General features: G+C 40.7%; 3 non-coding genes across 3 annotated transcripts; 2 read left to right on the forward strand and 1 right to left on the reverse strand.

Annotated features, from left to right (window-relative positions):
- Nucleotides 1–6,847: 6,847 nt before the first annotated feature.
- On the reverse strand, nt 6,848–6,919 carry TRNAH-GUG (transfer RNA histidin (anticodon GUG)). Its single transcript has one exon. It is a non-coding gene; the product is annotated as a tRNA-His (tRNA).
- Nucleotides 6,920–8,354: 1,435 nt separating this feature from the next.
- TRNAH-GUG (transfer RNA histidin (anticodon GUG)) lies at nt 8,355–8,426 on the forward strand. Its single transcript has one exon. It is a non-coding gene; the product is annotated as a tRNA-His (tRNA).
- Nucleotides 8,427–9,734: 1,308 nt separating this feature from the next.
- Nucleotides 9,735–9,806, forward strand: TRNAH-GUG (transfer RNA histidin (anticodon GUG)). The gene has a single exon. It is a non-coding gene; the product is annotated as a tRNA-His (tRNA).
- Nucleotides 9,807–20,414: the final 10,608 nt, after the last annotated feature.

Below are 20,414 nucleotides of genomic sequence, written 5' to 3' on the forward strand. Positions count from 1 at the left end.
ATCCACCTCTGCTAGCTATCATCCCATGTCTCTCCTCCCTTTTGTGGACAAACTCCATAAAAACATCTGTATTAAGTGCGTTCTCTTCCTTTCCCATCAATTTCTTCTTAACAGACTTCTAATGTATGACTTCCAGCTTTATTATTCAACTAAAACTGCTCTCTTCAAAAATTGCTAAGAGATCTCCTAAACTGGCAAATCTAATGGCCTTTTCTCAATTCTCATCCTTCCTGACCTCTCTGCAAACTTTAATACAGTTGGTCATCCTCTTCTCCCTGATACACTTTTATTTAGGTCTTCATAACATTTCTTTCTGCTGGTTCTCCTTTATCTAACTATGTCTTCTCTTTTGTTGGATCTTCATCTAGATTATGCCTGATAATCAGAGTTCTGTCCTGAACCTTCTTCTCTCCTCCCTCTGGCCTTATTTTACATGGTAATCTCATTAACACTCCATGGATTCAGTTATCATCTCTATACTGAGGATTCCCAAATCTATTTATACAACCCCAACATCTGCAGCTACTTATTGGATATCTCAAACTGGACCTATATACAATGTGGGAAGAGACAGAGAGGGCCACTTGTATAGAGAGACCTGAGAGGGTCCCACTCCATGTATGGCAAGAACTTGTACTTCAGTGGAATAAAGGGAGGTAGACTAAACATTTCTAGCCTCTTTCCCCTCTTCTTCTCCCAACCTTCTCCAAGACAGATGAATTCCTGCAAGCAATTCCTGGGAAGCAAGAAGTGGATGCCAAAGACTACTCTGCTCTCCTCAGAGGGGAAGGGAGAGAAGTATATCTACCTGCTCCTTTAAATATTATTAGTCTAGACATGATAGGGTTCATTCTAACTTCTGACTGCTTTGTCAGTGGGGCAGAGGTGGGGGGGGGGAGAGTTTAAGAAAGGATCCAAGGTTTAACACCTTCCCCAACAAATACCAGTTCCAAAATGAACACACACAGCCATTAGAAAAGAAAACTTTTTTTTTTTTAACAGAAAATTCATTTGTACTAATGAGAAATCAGAGAAAGCATGCATCAGGGAATATATATCAGACAATACCAAGAGAGTGTTCTAAATCACACTCAAGGGGAAAATCTCTAGTGCAGCAAGTTAGATAAAGGGACATTATAGAAACTGTCAGCTCCTCTCATGTCTTCCCAGAGTCTTTTTCTTCAGTGGCCTAAAGTGGGATTGGCCTCTTCTGTCTTCTTTCTAAAAGCTGGAAGCCAGAAGCACCTGAAGGGGCTTGACACTAGAAGAAGATGTGAAACTTGATGATTCCCCAAAGGGTACTAGCCCTGAAGAATTCCAAAAGGGATAGCTGAAGACTGGAGTCACCCCTCACAAAGGGCAGGACCCTCATCTCTACCAATAAGGAAGGATGCCCATACCAATGGGTTTTGGGACAGAGATTACAATAAGGTCAAAATGGCCAAAACTAAACTAGTCTTTTCCCCTCCCCCAAACAGGTTATCTTCCTAACTTCCCTATTACTGTTGAAGCTACCACCATTTTCAGTCACGAAGGGTGAAAAAGTAGGTATCATACTTCATTCCTCACTTTTTCTCATCTCTGTGTCCAATCAGTTGCCAAAGTCTGTTGATTTTATCTTCATAAAATTTCCCTTCTCTCCCCTGACACTGACATCACCCTAGTGCAGGGCCTTATCACTTCACACCTGGACTGCTACAATAGCCTGCTGGTGAGTATGTCCACCTCAAGTCTTTCCTCAGCTGTTAAATTGATGTTACTAAAGCTCAGGTCTCACTCCGTTACTACTACCACCCTCCAATTCAATAAACTCCATTGGCCTCCTATCACCTTCAGGATAATAAAATAAAAGTTTTTGTTTGATGTTCAAAGCCCCACCCAACCTAACTCCACCCCTCTACCTTTCTAATCTTTCTAAGTCTTCTTACACATTACAATCTTCCCCCCACCACCCTATGCCCACATTTTCTCTGTAATCCATTGACATTGACCCTTTGCCATTCCTCACAGAAGACACTCCATTTCCTGACTTTGGGCATTTTCACTGGTTTTTCTCCATACACAGAACTCTTCCCCCTCCTCATCTCCACTTCCTGGCTTCCCTGGCTTCAAGTCCCAGCTAAAACCCTGCCTTCTATAGGAAGTCTTTCCCAATGTCTCTTAATTCTAGTGCCTTCTCCCTTTTAATTACCCCAAATTTGCCCAGTATGTATCTTGTTTGTATTCAACCCATTAGGTTGTGAGCTCCTTGACAGCAGAAACTTACTTGTAGTGGAAGACCCCACTATAATGGAGGGGAAAGGAGAAAAAAACCAGAAATATAAAATATTCGGCTGACAGATGACTAGATTTTCAGCTCAGGTTCTCTGACTCCGTCTGGTCTTTCAACTACAGGATCCTAATTTTTCTCAAAATCCTTAGAAATTCCTCTTTTGTCCGTTTTCAGTGCTAGCAACTGAGTTTTTGCCCTTTTGAATATCAACCTTTTGGATATCCTTTTAAAAGAATTCCATTTCTTTCTGAATAACTTCACTGGCAGTTATGGAAACAGAATGCAAATGAGTCAAAAGAAGCCAAGTCTAGAGAGTAAGGAAACTAAGTGATCAAAGTTGGCAATGCTAAGTTGGAGTGTAGGCTTTTTTGGGGGGGAGGCAGTGGCGGGGGGCAAGGGAGGAGAGCTATGGAGAAGTGAGGTGTTGGTCCCAAACAGTATGTGATCATAAAGTAACAAGGCTAGTTTTCCCTTGTGGCTTGAAAACTGGTTCTAAGGCAATTCCAAAAGAACAGATTTTTGTTTTGTCTGTCACTTTTAAGTTTATTTAAAAAGAAGGGGGAAAAATCAGTCTGATTACTTAAACAGGACTAGAACATGGTTCTAAGCCTTGGGTCTGTGAACTTTCCTTGAAATATTTTGATAAATACATTTCAATAGAATTGTGAGGGTTTTTGTGCAGTTGTGCAATCCAATGTGTTTTATGTTATGGTTTTAAAAACATTATTCCTAGAAGCAGTCCATAGGCCTTATCAGATTGTCAAAAGGATCTATCTATGACACACACAAATAGGTAAAGGGAGGATGGATTTGCTTTGGCTGCAGTCCCTCATCTCCTGAAAGGAAAAGACATGTGTCAGGTAGGGTCACCCACCAAGACTCTCACTAACTGATTCAGTTAAATGGACTTGGCATAGGGCCCATACATCACCTGGCTCTGCAGATGTTCCCCTGTTTGGACAAGAAATGGTATCTGCAGCTAAGTGGCACAGTGGATTAGAGCCATGTACCTGGAGTTGGGAATTCAAATTTGGCCTCAAATACTAGGTGCATGACTCTAGGGAAAATCACTTAACCCCTGTTTGCCACAGTCTCCTCTTCTGTAAAATGGGGGTAATAAATAAACCTACTTCCCAGGGTTATTGGGAGATCAAATGAAATACTAATTGTAAGTGCTTAGCACAGTGCCTGGCACATAAGTGCTACATAAATATTGGTTAATATTGTTAATTTTCTTCTTTGTAAAATGAGAGGGTTTAGAATACACCATCTCTGATTACATACAACTCGAAAGATCCGCTGCTTCCAGGAACAGCGGGTAAAACAGAATGAGGGAAGCAGAGGGTTGAAAAGAGAAATACTAAATTCCCCAAGGGACCTCAAATTCCCAGCATCAAAGACTGAAAGCCTGAGTAGAGAAGATGTCAGTCATTGCTGTTTGCTCTTAAACCCCTGACAGATGACAGATCTCAATCTTTTTCATTGAACTTAAAAACTTCATCATGATTATTTGGGAGAGAAGTCTTCCCTTTCCTCCCCCCCAGCACTTCCTCCCCTCAGCATATTGATATTTCTTCCTTTTATGGAAATAGGTTTTTGTACAGAGGTAGAATGGAAATAACACTGAACTAGGAATCTGAAGACCTATGTTTAAATCCTTGTTTAGAGACTTACTTCATGATATGAACAAATGGCAAAACCCCTCTCAGGCTCAGTTTCTTCATCTGAAAAACGGGAATAATGTACTAGCTACCTGATAGAGTGGTGGTAAGAAAATTGCTTTCCAAAGCTTAGTGTTCACTATAATGCAAGTTCTTATTACAAAAAAAGTCTTGTGGTATAGTAGAAAGCACTGGACTTGGAATTGTCACAACAACGCATAGTAGGTGATCAGCTGGAAAACAGTCCCCATCCCTTCCCATTTCAATCCAATGCACTCTCTGGAGGAAAGTAGGAACAAGTATTTGTTCAATGCCTACTATGTGCCAGGGCCTTTACAAATCTGATCTCATTGGATTCTCACAACAAATCTAGGAGGTAGGTGCTATTATTATGCCCATTTTACAGAGAAGAAAGAGAAAAATAAGGCAGACAGGTTAAGTGACTTGCTGAGGATGACACAGCTGGTAGATATCTGAAGTACGATTTGAATTAAGGTTTGATTCTAAGGGCCAGGTGCTCTATCCACTTTGCCACATGACTGAGGTTCCTTCGTTGATCACTGTAATGGACTTTTGTCCAGCGTCTGTCCCATAGTGTCTTCATAACCACCTCCTAGGGGTCGGAGAAGCCAAACATTCTCTATATTCCCTACCACGTTCTCTTCATGGCATGGTGATCACTTGGGAAGTCTCCTATCAGTTAAGAAAACAAAATACTTGGAAATAACTTCAATTTCACCAAATTCTAAATAGTAGAATTGAATTTACTGTTGGCATAGGCAGTGCCTCCTCCTAAGGAAAACTGGAAAGCAGTCTGGGAGAAATTAATCTTAGACCCCATCTTAAGCCATAATCCTCAATACATTCCAAATAGATATGCAACTTCAACATTAATGATAAAACTACAAAAAAAAATCAGAAGAGAAGTAGATCATATACCTCTCACAGTTATGGGTAGGAGATATACTCCTAACCAAACAAAAGACAAAAGCAATTACAAAAAGGTAAAACTGATCACTGCAATTATATGAAACTGAAAAGCTTCTGCACAGACAAAATTAAAGCACCCAAGATAAGAAGGGAAGTGGTCAAATAGTGGGAAGAAATCTTTTTATCAATTTTGTTGATAAGGTCTTAGTATCCAAAGTGTATAAACAATAAACATACATAAGACAAAGCTATTCCCCAATAGATAAATGATCAAGGCATATGAACAGTTCTCAAAAGTATTCACAATCACATAAATTTAGTGCTCTAAATTACTAATGACAGGAGAAATGACCATCAAAATAACCCTGAGGTTTCACTTTACAGCCTGTAAATTGGCAAAGATGACAAAAAATGTGTTGGAAGGATTATGAGAAGATACGCATACTAATAATACACTGTTAGTAGAGCTGTGAAATGGCACAACCATTTTGGAAAGCAATTTGAAATTATGCAAATAAAGTGACTAAAATGTCCACCCTCTTTGAACCAGAGACTCCATTACTGGTCTTTTACCCTGAAGAAGCCATTAATTAGAAAAAAGTCCCCAAATACACCAGAATATTTAAGGCAGCATTTTGATAGCAAAGAACTGGAAACGAAGTAGATGCCTATCCATTGGGGAATGGCTAAACAAATTGTGGTACATACATTAATGTAACAGAATGTTACTGTGTTGTAAAAAAAATGATGAAGAGAAATCATGGATAAAAATCTACCTGAACTGATACAGAGCAAAGTAAGCAGAGACAAATTATATGTACATATTATACAGATAATTATGTATATATTTATACATACATACTGTATATACATATATAACATATATTAGTGTGTGTGTGTTCTTCCTTCGTTGCTTAAGAAGACCACACCATCAGAGAAATGATGACATGACTTGCACTTGACTTTGTTTTGAGTGAGGGAGGGCTGTGCAGATGACCAGCCTCACTTCTTCTCCAGAACCATCTGAATCCGGTGATCAGATATTCATCAGGATAACTGGAGATGACCCAGGATGAGGCAACTGGGGTTAAGTGACTTGCCCAAGGTCACACAGCTAGTGAGTGTCAAGTGTCTGAGGTGAGATCTGAACTCAGGTCCTCCTGACTCCGGCACTGGTGCTCTGTCCACTGTACCACCTAGCTGCCCCCATATATATTATACTATATATTCTATATACATATACACACAAGTGTGTGTGCGTGTGTGTATCTAAAACAATGTCAATAGAAAGAACAACCAACAAAAAAATCAAAAGAGAATGTAACAAAATCATAAAGATCAGGCCTTTAAAGATTTTAACATTAGCAACCCTATATATAATTAGCAAACATTGGAAGCAAACTAAATGTCTGAAAAAAGAAATATAGATAAATAAATTGTGGTATATTGATGTAATGGAATACTATAATGCATTAAGACCAACCAGTATAAGGAATATGAAAGAGTCATGAGAAACAGAGAAAGAAAAATGAAAAAATTTAGAATGCGCTATGACCATTTAAGAGGAAAAAGAGAATGAGAAAAGGACAAACACAAAATTCTGTTGGAGAAAATTTATAATACTTTATGAATGGAAATGAATTTAAATATAGTTACTAAGCAAGTTTGATTGGTTCAATATCAAGTTGTTTCTTTTTAATAAAACAAATTTGGTAAGAGCACAGGGACACTATTATGAAAAATGTCTTATTGGGGAGAAAAACACTAAAAAATAAGGGAAAAGAAAAAAATCACAGCCCAGTCTTTATGGGCCAAAGGACGACAGATACGTTAACCAATGGGCACACTGGGTTTGATGAAGTCAAGGATTTTTTAAATGGCTTATGGATACTTCTTCCGGAGAAACTACCTTGGCGTTTAAGTAAATACCTTAAGTAATAGGGAACAAAACGCACGCTCCTTGCCGTGCCATTGTCTCCCACAATGCCGTGACTCGGATTCGAACCGAGGTTGCTGCGGCCACAACGCAGAGTACTAACCACTATACGATCACGGCGAGCCACCGGAGCGCTACGAGGGCACGTGTTTTCCAGTATTTCTTTTCAGGTATTTCATCATCTGTTCTAGTCTTGTTCTTTTCAGGTTCATCGAAGGCCACTGTAAACAAAAATCATTCTTAGTTACTAAGTATCATCCCACCGGCCCTATTCCCTCCCTGCTTATGCAGGTGCAACTGAAACCAAGCCTACGGCAGCCCCGTCCAGGAGAGACTGAGATGAAACCTGTCGGACCCGAGAACGTGAAGTGTAGTGGGAGAAACACCTGATGTGTGGGGGCAGGGGGAGGGGGAGGGGGAGGAGAGGCACGCCCCCTTCTGGAACCTGGTAGGGAAAAGACTCCTAACCAAATAACTGATACCGAATACTGCATCATTAATTCTCTTGTTGAGTGCATGAGGGAATGGGTCCGTCGGTCAAGAAGCATCTATTAAGAGCCTACCAGGTCAGTAACTTGGGTGAAGCGCTGGGGATACAAAGAACTCCCCCCACCCCAAACAGAACGGAGACCGCTCTAAAGGAGCCCATAGTCTAATAGGGGTATAACACGCAAAGACTTATGCAAGGTCAGGTGGTAGATAGGATAAAACTGGGGATAATCAACAGAGGGAAGGCATTAACATGAAAGGGGATCAGGAAAGGCTGGGATTTTAGCTTGGACTTCAAGGAAGGCAGATGAGGGGGAAGACAGCCAGTGAAAATGCCTGGAGCTGGGAGATGGGGTTTCTCATACGAGGACCCGCAGGTGTCACCGAATGGTCTCGGACTCAGAAGACTGGAACGGTGGGAGCGGGGCACGTGGTGATGAACTTCCCGGGGGTCGGAGCAGGAAGCTCGTTACCAGCCCGGGTAAAAAGGGAGGAGGCACGCTCACGCCCAGAGGTCTCCTACGTACACTCGCCTGCAGCGGGCAAGTCACAGTGGGGGTGCGGGGGCTTCCGCGGACGTGTCCTGTGGGGACGCTCCCCCTCCCCCCCAGCCCTTGCGCCCACGTGGCAGGGGCTGAGCAGGGTCTCCCCCCTTTCCAAAACGAGTGATGGATCACGTGGGAAGGCTTCTTCCAGCTCCCACCAGGAATTCGGAGTGGTCAGGACTTGGGGGAGGGGGGGATGGCGAAGGCCACAGAGCCCTCCCCTCCCAGCCCCATCTTCATCTCGGGTTCTGGGTGGAAACGTTCCAAGTAAAAGGTCTTCCCGGACTCGGACCAAGTTCCTTCGGGGCTGTGGCCAGGGGAGGCGGCACACCACACCGACCAAGGCAGGAGCAAGGACTGACCAAAGCTAGGCTAGCGCCACGCGCCTGCGTGTTGCGGAGAAAGCTGCGCCCACAGACACAACGATGACTTATCAGGACATACGTCAGTGGGGCGGGGGCGGGGCTTCAGATCTAGAAAAGCCTGAGTGACAAATTTTATTGCCAGCTCCCTGGTAGCTTGCCGTGATCGTATAGTGGTTAGTACTCTGCGTTGTGGCCGCAGCAACCTCGGTTCGAATCCGAGTCACGGCATTGTGAGGAACAATGACACGGCAAGGGAGCCTAAGCTTTTTTCTGGTAATATTTTTCCATAATAATCCCACACTCACCAGGAGGAACCCCCAGAATCACCCTAACGGCTGAGCCTCCGTGAAAGAAAAAAAAGCTATGAAACTGACGCGTCGTAGCCACTTGTGCCTGGTGGGCACTGACTGAGTTCCTCTTGTATATGTTTACCAGCGTGTGCGTGCTCTCTCCTCAACTGGAGAAACCAAGCTCCATTGAAGGAAGAAACTATTTTTTGGTTTATATCCCCAAGGTCTTGCACATAGTAGTCCCTTAATAAGAACTTGTCGGATAAGACTGGATCCCCTATACCTCCCACAAGCACAGACACTTGGGTGGCTGGCTGGATGGCTGGACAGACAGATCAAATGAGATTACGTAAATGCTTTGCAATCTTTAAAGAGCAAATAAATGCTAATTTTTTTGTTGCTGCTGTTATTATGATGCCACTTGTCCCACGGGAGACAAAAAAATCCTCTTGACTCCTTTCTAGGGACCCAGTTTTTGTTTGTATTAGAATGTAGGCTTCTTTGAGAGAATTGTTTAATTCTATATATCTGTACCCCTATCGCCTACTCCACTGCCTGTCGTACGGTAGGCGCTTCCCAAATGTTTGTTGGATGGGACTGGATCCCCTATACCTCCCATAGGAACAGACGCTGGATAATTAATCAAATGAGATCAAATAAATGTAATGCTTTGTCACCCTTTTGAAGCACTACGTAAATACTGCTTATTATTACACTATTTTCTCCATAGGAGACGGAAAATCCTTCTCCATCCTTTCTAGGGATCCGATTTTTGTTTGTGTACGAGTGTGAGCTCCTAGAGAAGACGGTTTTATTCTTTGTATTTGGAGCCCTGGCACCTACCTCAGTGCCTGTCGTCTTTACAGTAGATGCTTAGTAAATGCCCTTTGGTTAATTGTTCTGTTCTCCGTTAATAGCGACGCACAGCAGACTTTCCCTAGTCTCCCAGCGCTTAGAGGGAATTCTGCATTTAGGGAGAATCCTGAAATGGATCTTAGACATCTAAAGCTGTCCTTCCAACTGCTACGAAACAATCGAAGCGGAACATTGTTCGGTAGCTTCAGAATCATAGGCAAGAAATGCCACACGTTCGGTTCTGGGAGAGATCTGCGCCTGCGCTCTCAGCATCATTCGCCGTTTGGAACTTCTCCCCAAAGTGAAACGACGAATGACGTACAGGCAGGGAGTGTCTATCGCTAAAGAAAAGAGTACCAGGCCGAGGCAGCTTGCGGGTCCCGGTTAGCTCGCCGTGATCGTATAGTGGTTAGTACTCTGCGTTGTGGCCGCAGCAACCTCGGTTCGAATCCGAGTCACGGCATTGTGGAAGCAATGGCACGGCAAGGGATTCGGTTTTTGTTTTTTTCTCGGCGTTTTTTAAAATAGAAAAACCACTAGTTAAAGCACTGACAGTTATTTACAATGGAGTGGAACTCCAAAATTATCTTGAAGGGATTTCATTCACCAGTATTGTTCTTCTCTCTCCGTGAGGACATCCTTCCAATGTTTTCTGTATCCCCCCAGCAGAAAACAGCTCTCCACCATCTCCCTTGTATTTTCAAGGGTCTGAAACCTTTACAGGGAAAAGATTTGGAATGCTAACAGTTCCCTCTATAGCGAATAGTCTGATCCCTAGTCCAATTGCAACCTCCTTTAAGGGAAGATTGGATCTTTTTAGACACAAAGAATAGTATTTATAGTTAGAAGGGATCTTATACTCCAAATCTCTCATTTTGAAGAAGAAAGATGCTGGATTTGGAATCAAGGAATCAGTTTGGACCTATCTCTTGGACTTGCTACTTTGAACAAATCACCTGGTCTCTTTCTTTACTTATTTGCAAAATAGAGGGATTGGACTAGTTGAACCAAAAGGTGTCTTCCTGCCTCTAAATCTAGGGTCCATTTATCCCATGAAACCTAAGACTAGAGAGGTGACAGAATTTGCCCAAGGTCACACAGCCATAGTGATACCAAGTTTTTTACAGTACACTACACTTCACCACGGCCTTTGTATCATTCATCTTTGCAGCCCCACTTTGTTTTGAATATGTAGATGAATTGTATTAAATTGAATAGATTTTTCTAACTCTGCTAGTTGCAACTAGAAGAGTTGCAGTTATAGGATTCTGACTAGGAGGGCTACCCTGAAGTCTGAGCTATGAGTGGAAACTGGAGAGACTAAATCAAGAATCTTCCTCCAAATCTAACAGGCTTTCCACTTCTCCTTTCCACAAGGTTTATTTTATATGCCTGACAATGGGAGACTTTGTATCTTCTCCAAGTCCTTGTAATTGACTAGCATTGTATGTACCAGGATGTTAGTTATCTTTTGACAGATGGAGCCCTTGGCCCCAGCCCTGGCTTTGGCACTGGAGGTTTCTAGAGAGCAGCTCCATTCTCACACTTGCTCAAAGGCTTCCAAATGAACTCTAGGATTCAGGAAGTCCTAGAGGTGTATTATTTGGGAATCTGTCCTGTGCTAACACTTCTCACCTCTACTTCTCAATTAACAATAATAGCTCACAAGATTTTCTCGCAAACACAACAGAAAGATAAAGAGCTTTTGTATTATCCTTTCCATATTACAGCTATTGTACCTGTGCCTCAGAGAGATTCAGTATTGACCAACATCCCACAATTACTAAGAGTCAGAATCAAGACAACTCTAGGCCTTCTGATTCAAAGTACTATAGGACTGGTTTCACTACTTCCAGCTGCCTAACTATTGAGTTAAACAATTCAAAACCAAAGGGCTCTTATTAAAGACCTCTTTGTTTCATGTCTTTCAGACATCCTTCTCCACTATTTTCTTCACTCCTTGTCAAGATCAGTTCTACTTGATTCTATCGCTTCCCATCTTTTCCCCAGCAGATCACTGCCATGTGGCAAACTCAAAGCACTTCAAAGAAGCACGTTTCTTCACAACATAAATAAACAAAATTTAAACTCGGGAAATAAACTTCTCTGGGTTTTTGTTTTTTCCTTTGAAAGGAAAAAAAGAAGTAAGAGTGGTCCAAGGGGTGAGAAGGTTGGGTTGGAGTTAGGGTGGAGTTACCTGGAATAGACTTTGAAGAAGAGGGCCCTCCTTCTGTAGAGAAACCTAGCCTCTAGCAAGCCAGCAGGCATATGGACCTGCCCGCTTCCCAATCTGGAGTAAGAGGCAGGAGTTACACTGAGATAAAGAGAAAAGGGAAATGGGTTAGACAAAAGAAACAAAGGCCTATTTATGGTCCAACCCTTAATTGGGGCAAAGCAGCTGCTCAGACTAACAATCCTTTTGGTGCCCAGGCTACAAATACTTCCTCTTTTTCCTAATTTAGGGAGAAGTTAATACTAGTGTTCAAAGGAATCTAGGATTTCTTGGATAAACTTGTTTAACTGCAGAGCCTTCCACTGAGAAGGGGGTTGAGGCACGATATGGGAGGAGGGGAACAACCAAAGTTTCCCTGCTGAGGAGAAGTGTGAAGAAATAATGTTCTGTGGAATAAAGACTAGAAGTGGTATAAAATTATGAGAGCAAGGGAACCGAAGGAGGTTTTTTTGTTTTGTTTTGTTTTTGAGGGGGGAAATGGAAGACCAAATGAAAAGTGAGGGAAGCTAATGACAGGAAAGAAAGACTACAGAACTTTTCCTAGGCTCCACTCAGACATCTTAGACTCTGGATATCTCTAGGAAATTGTTCTTACCCACATCCAGATCATAAAGATTATCTAATCTAATTCTCTCATTTTACAGTTGAGAAAACTGAGGCCCAGAAAGATAAGTAGCTTGCCTACAATTAGACAGTCAAGCAAGCATCAGAGGTGGAATTCAAACGCAGGCCCTGCTGTACTGGAGTAACGTACACTGATGCCTATACCAGATTACCTTCCCTTGAAGCAGCCTTTCTCCGAATTCCTATAATATAATTGCTGGGACAATTCTTTTTGGTACTTTTTACATCAAGCAATTTGAGATTGGGAGAGAGAGCTAGTAACTGAAAGGTTTAGCAAAAACCTCATGGTGCAAAAAGTTAAAGATAACACAATAATATAGAGGAAAACATCACTGAACAGTTTTGGGATTTTGATGAATGCAGTGAGTGATCATAGCAGGAATGACAATAAAGCTTGCCTTCCGCTTAGCATCAGAAAGGTGGTGGGTTACAGGTAAGGAATGGGGCATAAATGTTCAGACATAGTCAATGTGTTGATTCATTTTGCTTCAACTATTTATTGCTTTGATACAAGGGAGGGTTATTGGGGAAAGGTACATTAAAACGTGATAGCCATGTTTGGAAAGGGGGGTTATCCCTCTAAAACTTTTTTTTAAGGAGTTCAAGATAATTCAGAGGTTTTGAATTTTAGTAACTAGGAGAATGATAGCACCCTCAACAGAAACAGGAAAATTTAGGAGGACAGATTTATGGAGGAAAATAATGAGTTTTGTTTGGGACAATGTTGAGTTTGAGAGGGATTTTAAAGAAGGTATCCTAGAGACACTTGGACTGAGTTTAGGAGAGAGATTGGAATTCAGTAGGAATATTTGGAAGCTGTCAATATAAATTTAAAGTTGGTAACTGAACCTATAAGAAGAGGATAAGAACCAAAAGGGAGGGGTTATAGAGGGAGATAGGAAGAGGGCCCTGGAAAGAGCTTTGAAGAAAACTCAGATTTAGGGAGTGAGAGATGGATGATGAATCAACAAGTGGTTTTTGTTTGTTCTTTGTTCTCCCAGAGGACTGAGATGTCAGGGAAGTAATGCCATGATTTGCAAGTAAATTGGATTCAAGTGAGGGAGGGCGGAGTACCGTCACCAGCCTCACCTTTTCCTCTGAAGCCATTTGGGTCAAGGGACAAGACATAAATCAGGACGCCTGGAGATGGTCCCCCAGTGAGTCAACAGAAGAGAATGGAATGGAGAAGTAAAACCGGGAACTAGGAGAGAGGTGTCAAGAAAACTGACAAAGGAAAGAGCAGCTTAAGGGGAGATGATGGTAGTAAACCAAAACAGAGGGAGTCCAGGAGAGTGAAGACTGGGAAAGAATCATTGCCTTCGCAGATAAGAGGTGTAAATTTCATAGGTTCATGTATAGAAACCAGATTGCAAGTAGTTGAGAAAAGGGGGGGAGTAGTAAAACAATGAAGCCTTCACTGAATAAATTATGGTATATGAATGTAATGGAGTACTATTGTGCCATAAGAAATGAAGACTTCAGAGAGGCCTGGAAGGACTTATATGACCTGATGCTGAGTGAAAGGAGCAGAACCAGGAGAACTTTATGCACAGCAACAACCACAGTGTGTGAGAGTTTTTTCTGGTAGACTTAGATTTTTGTAATAACACAAGAACTTCTTACCAAAAAAAAAAAAAATCCCAATGGAGGATCTCAAGGCAAAATGCCTGCCACACTCAGAGAGAGAAATATGGAAGTCACTCACATATTGTAGCAGATCATGTTTGTGTATGTGTATGTGTTTGTGTATCATGTTTTGATTTGTTATACGATTTCTTTCATTTATCTTAGTCTGACTACATAGCATGACTATAGTGAAAATATACTCAATAGGAAAGTATATGTAGAATCTATACAGAATTGTATGCAGTCGTGGGGAGGGAGGGGGGTAGTGGGGAGTAGGTGGGGAGGGATAAAATCGCAATTGTATGGCAGTGATTGTTAAACATTACAAAATAAAAAAAAAAACAATGAAGCCTTCAAATATAGATAGTTCTAAGTCTAGGAATTTGGCAAAAAAAAGGAGGATATATATATATATATATATATATATATATATATATATATATACACATATATATATACATATAATGACTGCTTTAGGGACTGGCCAAGGTCAAGTAGTGGCTTTTAAAGCATAGGTGAGCCCTGAGATATGTCTTGCTCTCTAATTGTCCCACAGAATTATGTTTTGTCTCTCTAAAGAAATTATAAACTTCTTAAGGTCAGTAACTCTTTTCTCATTCTTTTAATCTTCCACAACACCTAGAACTATGCAGGGAATATACTTCTAGCTGAACTATTCCCATGAGGTGCTTCTAGGATCAATAAATATTCTTCCCCCAAAGCTTCTGTTTGTCCATCCACTGCTGACTGGGACAATGCCCGCCAAAACTCTAAAATCCTTGAAGTTTTTGATTAGTGCCCTTGATTCCCTGTTCTCTGCTCTTCCCTTCCCAGTAAGAAAAGGAAAGAACCTTCCTTAGACCAGCAGAGCGGTATATTTCTACTTTTTCCTATGTTTTTTGTTCTTTTGGGTGTGATAGTTATTTGTATACATACATACGCTCATCCTCCTGGTCTTCCACAGGACAATGTCTGAATTATCTTTGTAGATTTCTCAGGGTCCAACGGTGTATGGAACATAATAGATCTTAACTGTTTCATGAATGAATGCCAATGGTCCTCAGTCCTCATCCCTTCTCTCTCCTCAAAACAGAGAAGGCAATTGTTGGTTGTTTGAAGAGAAATGGGAAACTGCTTTATTCAAAGTGATGTTTTTGTGGAGACAGGGACTTTCCCACTACCCCTGAAGTCCCCTTTCTTAAGTCCCATCCGATGACTTTGCTATAAAATTATTCCCTGTTGACAAACCTTGTTCCTTCTAGAGAATGGAAGGTGCTTTGTATAAGAGTTCTGGAATGTCAGACTGGGTGGGGCCAGATGGTGGTAGGCCTTGGAAGCCAAGCAGAATGACCCAACTGTCCGGTTCCTCTTCCCACCCACCCCCAGGCACACACGGAAAGAAGTGAAAGCCAGGAAGAACTCTATTATATAAGGTTAAGCAAGAGTCCCAAGGGGAGAAATGAGACCTACAGTGTCAAACTTACTTAAAGGGCTTCTCTGAATCTAGAATAACTAAATTTAGTCAATTTTTTGACTGCATAAATATACTTCACTTTACACAATAAATATGTTCCTGAAAAACTTGCATGATCTAGAGATAAGTTGAATAATACTTGAAATGAACCTGGGGGAAATTATGAAAATAAAACTCTGGAGAAAACTTTTTTTTAAGGTTGAAACTAATTACCTAATATGTCTGATTTCTAAGCTTAAATTGTATTTAATTAACAAAATTAATAAGAATGAGATTTTTAAAACTTATTTTTTCCTAAGCTTTAAATAATAAGCTTATTTTAAGAAGGGAAAACCTGACTTCTCATCCAGGGTTAGTTTGTGTTTGCTTTGTATGTATCCTGTACACATGCACACTTCTCCCCATAGGAATATAAACTCTTGGAGTTTAGAGATTATTTTGCTTTTGTCTTTATATCACCAGTGTTTAGTGTCTGAAATACAGTAAGCACTTAATAAACCTTTGTTGATTTATAGATTCTATCAATTTGTTTTCATTCCTTTTATTTGATCAACAAAATTTAAAATTGTGTTGCATATAATTCTTTTCTTATTTTGATAATGGAATATCTCTGTCAGAGCTTAGTGATCAATTCATTAGGTGCCTTAGTGGAACAGTAGATAAAATACTAGTCCTGAAGTCAAAAAGGATTAAGTTCAAATCAGACCCTGAACAAGTCACTTTGCCTCTCTGTCTGCCTCAGTTTCTTCGACTGTAAGATGGGGATAATAATAGCACCTACCTCCCAAGACTCTTTTGAGGATCAGATGAGATCAGATTTTTAAATCACTTGGCACATAGTAGGTGCTTAATAAGTGCTTGTTTCCTTTCTTTATCACTACTATGTACAGGGCACTATGCCAAATGCTAAAGGAGATAGAATATCCATAACATAGGGTCTCTGCCCTCCTAAACTTACTAAAAAAGAATAGATGTGCTCAAATAACTTTTACACAGAATAGGAAAAAAATGAATAGGAAAGATACAAAACCTGGAATAAGATCATTTCTAGACAGACCAGGGAAGGCTTCATGGAAGATATAGCAACTGAGTTCAATCTCAAAGGAGAGCGAGGCATTCAATATATGAATAATGCAAGGGAAAAAACACACAGCATTTTGAACAGCAGTCACTCAAAGAAAGACATGTGACAATGTGCCTGAGCAATGGTGATACATAGATTGGTGGTGGTGAGTATTCAGTTTGTCTGCACTGTAGTGATAAGGAGCATTGTGAGAGAAAGCTATAAAGATATACTGCTATCGAATGCCTGGACCCATTCTTACCTGAATGAGGCCTTACCCACCTTACATAACTTACCAGAAGTCAGGAGATCTCAAGCAAAGGCTGCCTACTACCTTGAACAGAACCTCAGACAAGTCATATCAAGTCAATCCAATCAGTGTTTTATTAAATGCTTATTGTGTCTGGCACTGTCCTTAGGACTAAGAATCCAAATACAAAAACAAAAACAAAAAGACAAACCATGGAACTTGGACAGGAAGACTCTAGAGTGCTCATGGTATAGAAGTCCAGAGGATGACGGAGACCTGGTCTGGGCTCTTCCTCAAAATGGAACTTCTAGAAAGAACTAAACAAAAAGAGAAAGGAGACACAGGAGTGATGAGAAAATGAGGCAGCTAAGGCAAGATGGCCAGATCTGGAAAATTAAGGATGACTGGCTTGGGCCTTTCCTCAAAATGGAGATTTCAGAAAGAATTCACCAATGGGAGAAGAGGATCACAGAAGAGGAGGGAGGAGGCAGCTGCCTTGGGGCACCAGGCCTGACCCAGAGCAGAGCATATGCTCCAGATATAGGATATCTTTTCGGTGCATTCCATTCCCTACCACCTTGGGGGTATAACTACCAGGCTGATGCCATAGATGAGTTTAGTACAATCCTCAGGGACCCAGATCTGCTGTGGAATTTTCAATCACCACCAGCACTTCTCCATGGTTGGATTGGAGACATCAATTTTGCCATTCAACACGGTGATCCAGTATCAAAGGACCTCAAGCTAGCAAATATGTACCTCTCACTACCTTAATCCCAGCGAGTCAGCCCCTGACTACCAGAGATAAAGCCCCCTTCCCCTATCCTCTTATTCTCATCCCAACCTAGTGCAGGCCTACTCATTTTTAATTAATTTATTTATTTTTGGTTTTCAACATTAACTTCCATAAGTTTTAAATTTTTCCCCCTTACCTCCCCCCTCCTTCCTCAAGATGGCTTGCAATCTGATATAGAATCTACACATACATTCCTATTAAACGCATTTTCACATTAGTCATGTTGCATAGAAGAATTATAACAAATGGGAGAAATTATAAGAAAGGAAAAAATAAGAAAATAGTCTGTTTTGCTCTGCATTCTGACTACACAGTTCTTTCTCTGTATGTGAATGGCATTTTCCATCATGAGTCCTTTGGAATTGCTTTAGGTCCTTGCATTGCTAAGAAGGGCTAAGTCTGTCAAAGTCAGTCATCGTACACTGTGGCAATGACTGCATACAATGTTCTCCTAGTTCTGGCTCAGTTCACTCAGCATCGGTTCATATAAGTCTTTCCAAGTTTTTCTGAAGTCTGGCTCAGGCTTACTCTTGCCCAGTTGTTTTCCTCCTTTGTCTTCCCTTTTTATTGTGCCCTCTGAAATCCCCAAGCAATCATTAATTAACAAATACCCCTTCATCTTACATCTCTCCTTTTCATCCATAGGCATGCATAAATTTGGAGTCAGGTGGGAGGTAGGGGAGCATTACCTGTAGACTTTGCTCTGGGAGGAGCACCCACGCTCTAAGCATGTCTATGCTTTTTATCCTAAATAGGAGACCTGATCATGTCATTCCCCAGCTCAAGAAGTTTCAGTCTCTTCTTATTGCTTATAGGATAAAATACAAACTACTCTGGCATTTAAAGGCTTTCACAATATGGCTCCGGCTTCCTTTCCAAACTTATTGCTAATTATTTTCCTTCATGCATTTTGTGTTCTAGTCACACTGGCTTACACAATATTCCCTTCTCCTGAACAATTCCAACTTCCTTGATTGCATCCCTGATTCCTATCCTCTCATCCCTTCCCAGAATTTGCCCCACAAGTCCTCTCCTGTCTTTAGTCTGATCTTCAACCTCTTCCTATTTCCTATGAACATATCTTTGACTGCTACGTATAAACATGCTCAGTTCTACTTTGTCCTTAACAAACAAACAGGCAAAAAACAACCTTGATCTGACTCTGCCTTCTCCCAAGCACTCCATCCTCCTTGGCTTTCATGACGCTGTTCTCTCCTAATTGTCCTGTCTATCTACCTGCTCTTTCTCAGTCTCTTTTGAGGACTCCATCCATTTTTCATTTATATCCTATCCCATAAGCAGGGTATTCTACAGAACTGCCTCAGAAGCCCTCTTCCCTTCTCTCTCATTGAATCCCACACATTCAAGTAACATTTTCTTGTCTAACAGCTTTTTAATCATTACCCTTGCTTCTAGTCTCTTCTCTTAGCTACCCATAGCTGCCAAAATAATCTTCCTGCAACATAGATCTGACTAGGTTACTCTTTTACTCAAAAATTGTCTGTGGCTCCTCATTACCCATGGTATAAATGACAAACTCTTTAGTCTTCCATTTAAGGCCCTCCATAATCGGTTTCCTTCTTGCCTTCCCAGTCAAATTTCACACTACCCCCTTTCACAAACTCTACTTTCTTTTTTTATATTAAATACATTTCCATATTAGTCATGTTGTGAAAGAAGAATCAGAACAAAAGGGGAAACCATGAGAAAGAAAAAAACAAAAAACAACAAAAGAAAGAGAAAATCGCATGCTTTGATCTGCATTCAGACTTCATAATTCTCTGGATGTGGGTAGCATTTTTCCATTATGAGTCTTTTGGAGTTGTCTTAGATCATTGCATTTCTCAGAAGAGCTAAGTCTAACAAAGTCAATCATCATACCCTGTTGCTGTTACTGTGTATAGTGTTCTCCTGGTTCTGCTCACTTCACTCAGCATCAGTTCATATAAGTCTTTCCAGGTTTTTCTGAAGTTCACCTTTTCACCATTTCTTATGGAACTATAATGGTATTCCATTACATCCGCATGCCATAACTTCTTCAGTCATTCCCCAATGGATGGGCATCCCCTCAATTTCCAGTTCTTGAACATCAGAAAAAGAGCAGCTATAGTCTTGTGCATTTGGGTCTTTTTCCTTTTTTTATGATCTCTTTGGGATATGGATCTAGTAGTGGTATTGCTGGATCAAAGGGTGTGCACAGTTTGATTACCTTTTGCTCATAGTTCGAAGTTGTTCTCCAGAATGGTTGGATCAATTCACAACTCTACCAACAATACATTAGTTCTATTTCTTTTTAAATTTTTTTTCATTGTAAATTTAATCATCAACAAATGCAAATATTTTATCATACACAAAAGAATGAGACTGTTGTAAGAAACTGAACTTTGATTATGTGCAGTTTGTATTCATATATATTCATATTCACATATATAAAATTTAACAAGCTCTAACAAGCAAAAACAGCTCTATTTGTTTTTTATTCCCTTTTGTACTTTTTTGTTTTCTGAACTTTAAGAAAATATTTTATTCATGCTCTTTTTTGAATACCTGTAGTGTTGTTGTTGAGTTGTTTTTCAGCTGTATCTGATTCTTTGTGACCCTATTTGGGATTTTCTTGGCAAAGATACTGGAGTGGTTTTTCATTTTTTTTTTTTTTCATTTTACAGATGAGGAAACTGAGATAACCAGAGTTAAAAGACTTGCCCAGGGTCATATAGCTAAATAAGTGTCTGAAGCCAGATTTGAACTCCAGAAGATGAGTCTTTAAGACCAGAGTTCTATCTACCTCATCTTCTTACTTCCCTTATCACCCACTAATCTACTACCTCCTACCCCTCTCAGAATAGAAGCCCTCCTTCATAACAAATATGTATAGTCCTGGAAAATAAATCACTACATTGGCCATGTCTACTTTCCAGACAAACTAGTCTGTTAGCTGCTCCCCAAATTTAGCACTCTTTCTCCCATCCCTGTGTATTTGTTCAGGCTATCCATCCCCCATACCT

The sequence above is a fragment of the Notamacropus eugenii genome, chromosome 7 (assembly GCF_028372415.1).
Source record: "Notamacropus eugenii isolate mMacEug1 chromosome 7, mMacEug1.pri_v2, whole genome shotgun sequence".
NCBI classification, from domain to species: domain Eukaryota; kingdom Metazoa; phylum Chordata; class Mammalia; order Diprotodontia; family Macropodidae; genus Notamacropus; species Notamacropus eugenii.